Below are 6,222 nucleotides of genomic sequence, written 5' to 3' on the forward strand. Positions count from 1 at the left end.
CAATGCAGATTCTCAGGCCCTGGGCCTGTTCAGTCAGAAGCTCAGAAGGTGGGTGGGCCCAGATAATCTGTGTTTTAACAAGTCCTTCAGGGGATTCTGATGATCCTAGTTAAGAATCACTGTTGAGGGCATTCCCTGATGCTTCAGTAGCTAAGATGCCACACTCCCAATGTAGGGAACCCTGGATCAACCCCAGGTCAGGGAACTAGATCCCACATGCCACAAATAAGACTTCAAATGCTACAGCTAAAAGACCTTGTGTGCTGCAACCAAGACTCGGCACTGCCCAATACATGCATATATATAAATATTATATATATATATATACACACACACACATATGAGAAGACTCTTGAGAGTCCCTTAGACAGCAAGGAGATGCAACCAGTCAATCCAAAAGGAAATCAGTCCTGAATATTCACTGGAAGGACTGATGCTGAAGCTGAAGCTCCAACACTTTAGCCACCCGATGCAAACAGCCATCTCACTGGAAAAGACCCGGATGATGGTGAAGATTAAAGGCAGGAGAAAAGGGAGACAGAGGATGAGATGGTTGGACGGCATCACTGACTCAATGGACATGAACTTAGACAAACTTAGGGAGATGGTGAGGGACAGGGAAGCCTGGCGTGCTGCAGTCCATGGTATCTCAAAGGGTTGCTACAGTCCATGGACTCACAAAGAGGTAGACACAACTGAGTGAATGAACAACAAGATGTGTGTGTGTGTGTGTGTGTGTGTGTGTGTGTGTGTGTGTGCTTAGTCGCTCAGTCATGTCTGACTCTTTGCAACCCCATAGACTGTAGCCCGCCAGGTTCCTCTGTCCATGGGATTCTCCAGGCAAGAATACTGGAGTGAGTAACCTATCCCTTCTCCAGGGGATCTTCCTAACCCAGGGATCAAATCGGTGTCTCCTGCACTGCAGGCAGATTCTTTACCAGCTGAGCTACCTAGGAAGCCTATAGTCACTGTTGTAAGCAAAGCCTTGAAAATCAGGGCCAAATTTGGACTGAAAACAGACTCACTGAGGATTTGGGACCTGTTCCTTATAGAAGGCTGCCCCCTTACCTCCCATCCCATCTCCAAAGCCTGGGCTTGAGTTTATGTGACCTCTGAGTCCTGGGCAGACACCATGGCCTGTGGCCCTTCCCCACGTCACCTTCTCCTTTTATCCCCCAGCATTCCCTCTGCACATTTTTTGGCAAATGTCTAATGACCATATCTAGGAGACCCGGATGGGTTAAGTTAACCACAGTGATTTGTCATACGTTACAGAGCAGCTGATACCCTTGAGACCAGCTGAACCATGAGATCAGTTAGAAACAATGCTGTTTGTGCCCTGTGTGTGGACGTTGTATGGTTGTGGTTACTGTATGTTGAGGGTTCACAGAGAAGAGTGCTCTGTCCTTGTAGGGAAGGATGCCAGAAAGGCCAGCTGTCCTTCGGTAACTCTGCTTCTGCCATTTCCTCTCCAAAAACTGGCAGTCTATGATTGCAATATTAGCATCCCATCCTTCTAGCCAAAGCCCAGTGCAGCCTGACATTGGCCCTTTGGGGTTCAAGAGAGGTAGGTCACAAGCAGGGACTGCTTCCATTTCCTGGAGCCACTTGTATCTGCTAGAAGGACTCAGAGTTTTGGCAAGGACCCACTTCTCACAAACCTTTCTTACAACCCTGGTGTCCCCTTAGATGCCATGGTGGCATCCTGCAGCAGAGAGGAGCCAGGCCTCCATTCTGTTCCCATTTCTAGATCAGTGGAGTTACATGTAAAAACAACAACAAAATTAAATATAGTTTAATGTATTACCCCACATAATATGGAATACTGAAGCAGGCACATTCTGGGCTGGTTAATCTGGAAACCCAAGAGAACCATCCAGCATCCAGTTCCTTCCTTTTTTGACTTTGCCAAGCCTGGCATTAATCTCGTCCTCCGGCTTGTTCCCTCTTAGTCACAAGAGAGCTGCATTAGCGCTGGTAACATATGCTCACCAGATGCGATGATCACCGGAGGCAATGGAAGAGCAAGTTCTTTCTTGTCCCAACTTTTAAAACATTTTACTACTCAAATTTTCAAACACAGGCCGAAGAAGATAAAATAGTAGATCCCCACCCTATTACCTATAACCCAGCTTCAATCATTATCAGCACATAGATGGTCTTGTTTTCTTTACTCCCTCCCTTCCACACCCTAGAAGGTGGTTGGAACTCAGGCATAATCTCCCATTTACTATCAGTAGTTAATGTGATAAACACTCTCTCTTCTTTTCTTCCAAGGAGCAAAGCATCCTTTAATTTCATGGCTGCAGTCACCATCTGCAGTGATTTTGGAGCCCAAGAAAATAAAGTCTGACACTGTTTCCACTTTTTCCCCATCTTGGAAGAAAAGCTATGACAAACCTAGACAGCATATTAAAAAGCAGAGACATCACTTTGCCAACAAAGGTCCATATAGTCAAAGCTATGATCTTCCCAGTAGTCATGTATGGATGTGAGAGTTGGACCATAAAGAAGGCTGAGTGCCGAAGAACCGATGCTTTCAAATAGTGGTTCTGGAGAAGACTCTTGGGAGTCCCTTGGACAGTAAGGAGATCCAACCAGTCAATCCTAAAGGAAATCAGTCCTCAATATTCACTGGAAAGACTGATGCTGAAGCTCCAATTCTTTGGCCACCTTATACAAAGAGCCGCCGGCTCGTTGGAAAAGACCCTGGTGCTGGGAAAGGTTGAGGGCAAGAAGAGAAAGGGGCGACAGAGGATGAGATGGTTGGATGGCATCACTGACTCAATGGACATAAGTTTGAGCAAGCCCCAGGAGACAGTAAAGGACAGGGAAGCCTGGCCTTCTGCAGTTCATGGGGTCCCAAAGAGATGGACTCGACTTAGTGACTGAACAACTCTCTTTTTAAAAACAAAAACAAAACAACGTCAACAACAAAAACCATCATGTCTCTGTCACACCTAACAAAATCAACCACAATTCCTTAAAATCATCCTATATCCAATCATTGTGCAAATTTCCCCAACTGTCACAGAATTCTTGTTTTGTTTAGTTTTACTTTTAAGACTTGGTTTGTTCAAATCAGAGTCCAGACAAAGTCCACACAAGGCATTTGGCGGATGAAACACAGAAGAGTCTTTTCATCTCAACCAGGGGCAGGCAAACTACACCTGTGGCCAAATCCCCACCACCGCCTGTTTTGTAAACACTCCCAGCCACCTCCCCTTGTTTACATGTTCTTGGGATCATTTCAAGCTACAAAAGTGGAGGGGACTGGTTTCTCCAGAGCCGGCATGACCCACAAAGACTAAAATATTTATTACTTGGTCTTTCCAGAGAAGTTTTGCATATCCCTTATCTAAACAATTTCCTTCTCCTTTTTTCCTCTCCATTTTTTCAATTGAAGAAACCAGCACATTTGTCCTGCAGAATTCTGCATTTTCTTGTGTCCCTTTTGAAGAACAAGGTAATGGCTTCCAGAGGCCCCCTTGGCCCTCAGGGTCCAGAATTTCCCTAATCCTCTTCTTCAGCCAGTCCCCAACAAGGGCCAAGGCCCTCCTTGGAAGACACAGCTGCTCTGACGAAGATGGACAAATCAGGTTTCTATGAGAAGGAGGGAGGGGAGTGAATGGTTACTAAGGGGGGAACTCAGGATGATTCCAACCTTCCAAAATGGGCCAGCTGAGCAAAGTACCACAGCTGGTCCCATCTCCCTCTGTGGCTCAGGGCAACCTCCCTCACTCCCAGGACATGGATTCTCGCTGCTGCAGCTTCCAACTCGTGGCCAACATCTAACCTCCCCCTGGCATGCCCACATCCCAGCTCTGTGCTGGGCACTGGGGGTCCAGAAGTGACCGTGGCAAACCAGTCTGGGTGTTTTGTGCTCACCGTTGAGTGAGGGTCAGACAGACGAGGGGTGACCCCAGGGTGACCTGGGCAGTCCAGGTCGGGGGCGGGGTGGGGGGGGTGACCTACTTAGAGGGGCGTGGACACGAATGCTTGAGGGCACACAGCGGGGACTCCAAACCTACAGGTGAGCCTTTAGAAGAAGCTTCCAGGAGGAAGTGCCTGTGGCTGGGGGAGAGAGGTGAGTGGATCTGACCTCGAGGGGCCTGAAAGGTCGTGCTCAGGGATCTGGCCCATCCGGAGGGCTCTCAGTAGCCACTAGAAAGCTTTTATGAGTGGACAGGGGGCAGTGTTAGGATTTAGAAAGCTAGTGAGACTTAAAAACTGCTCTCAAATTCCTTGTTCACACGGTGGCACTGAGTACTTGAGGGTTTAGAGCCCAAAGGGATGAAAACGTTAAGATACAGTGGAAGGGGGTGCTTATCTCTTTCTGAAATATAGCAGATATATATATATATTAAGGTATAGATCTTTATGTTATAGTTTATATTTTAATATATAATTTATATAATATATACTATAAAATGGGAGATGGTGAAGGACTGGGAAGCCTAGTGTGCTGCAGTCCATGGGATCGCAAAGAACTGGACACAACTGAGTGACTGAACAACAACAATAAATATTATATATCTTATATAAATATGGCACTTCCCTGGTGGCTCAGAGGTTAAAGCGTCTGCCTTCAATGTGGGTAGACCCGGGTTCAATCCCTGGGTTGGGAAGATCCCCTGGAGAAGGAAATGGTAACCCACTCCAGTATTCTTGCCTGGAGAATCCCATGGATGGATAAGCCTGGTAGGCTACAGTCCATGGGGTCACAAAGAGTCGGACACGACTGAGCGACTTCACCTTCACCTTCACCTTATATAAATATAAATTTATAATATTATATCATAAGCTATGATATTAAATGCATAGCTTATATTTAATGTATAATTTAAGAACTATGTGTTGTATAATTATATATCAATATAAACTATAACATAAAGATATACACTTTGGTTTGTATATTTGATACATTTCAGAAAGAGAATATGAGTCAGTTTTTATATGTTATCAAAACAGTGGAATAGGACTTCCCTGGTGGCTCAGACGGTAAGCCATCTGTCTACAATGTTGGAGACCCGGGTTCGAGCCCTGAGTTGGGAAGATCCCCTGGAGAAGGAAGTGGCAACCCACTCCAGTACTCTTGCCTGGAAAATCCCATGGACAGAGGAGCCTGGTAGGCTACAGTCTATGGGGTCGCAAAGAGTCAGACACAGTTGAGCGACCTCACTTTCACTTTAAAACAGTGGAATAGCAGTCTGATGGTAAAATTGTCTGAAACACAATTTAGGCAATGGTGATTTCCCTCTCTTTACCCAAGGCCAACTTTGCTTCAATAGCTTACCCTGGGTTGTAGCGCTTCTGAGTTTCAGTTTTCTAAATCTGGACAATGAGACTACAAATGTCTATCTCCCATAAGAATGGACACACACCACACCAGTCATGTCTGAAAGCTCTTTAAGAACAAGGACAGAGAAAGCATAATATTATTGGCACTTCTGCTTCCTTCTTAGGCCCTAAAACTGAAAGCCCTGAGTGACTGAGAAGGCCTCACTCCCTGCACCACTCAAAGGGCAGAGCAGCTGGAGGTGCATCTATATTCTTTCATTTCCAGGATGACTTGCCCCCTTTCAAACTGAGAGCAGCTCAGGTGCTCACGCTTAGCCTGTGAAATTCTTGCCTTCGAGTGCACAGAGCTTTCCCAAGCCCTAGCTTCAAGCCATCATGAGTTGAAAACTGGTATCGTGTGCCCTCCAAAAGAGGGAGAGGCTGTCACCCACCATCTAGCCATGGAGAAGCCCACAGACATTTACTGAGCACCAACTCTGAACCAAAAAATTGAGGGCAAGAGGAGAAGGGGTCAACAGAGGATGAGAAGGTTGGATAGCATCATTGACTCAATGAACGAGAGTTTGAACAAACTCCAGGAGATGGTGGACAAGGAAGCTGGTGTGCTGCAGTTTATGGGGTCACAAAAAGTCAGACGTGACTGAGTGACTGAACAACACCTCTGTACAAGGTACCGTGGAAAGCACTGCCCAGACCCTGGTAAATGTCAGCCCCTCTAGTTCTGCTCTACAAACTTTGAACTAAATTCAGATGACCTGAGCGTATACCCGCTCATGATTCAAGTCAGGAAGACAATGTTTTGTACAAAGCCTAGTGTTTGCTCAGCAAGAGGAAATACTTGGCAAGAAAGTTAGGAGCCCAGATTCAGAACACAGCTTCCGATTGGCTGAGTGGCTCTGAGCAGTCCGTGAAGCTTCTGCA

Source organism: Capricornis sumatraensis, chromosome 10 (genome assembly GCF_032405125.1).
Source record: "Capricornis sumatraensis isolate serow.1 chromosome 10, serow.2, whole genome shotgun sequence".
NCBI classification, from domain to species: Eukaryota; Metazoa; Chordata; class Mammalia; order Artiodactyla; family Bovidae; genus Capricornis; species Capricornis sumatraensis.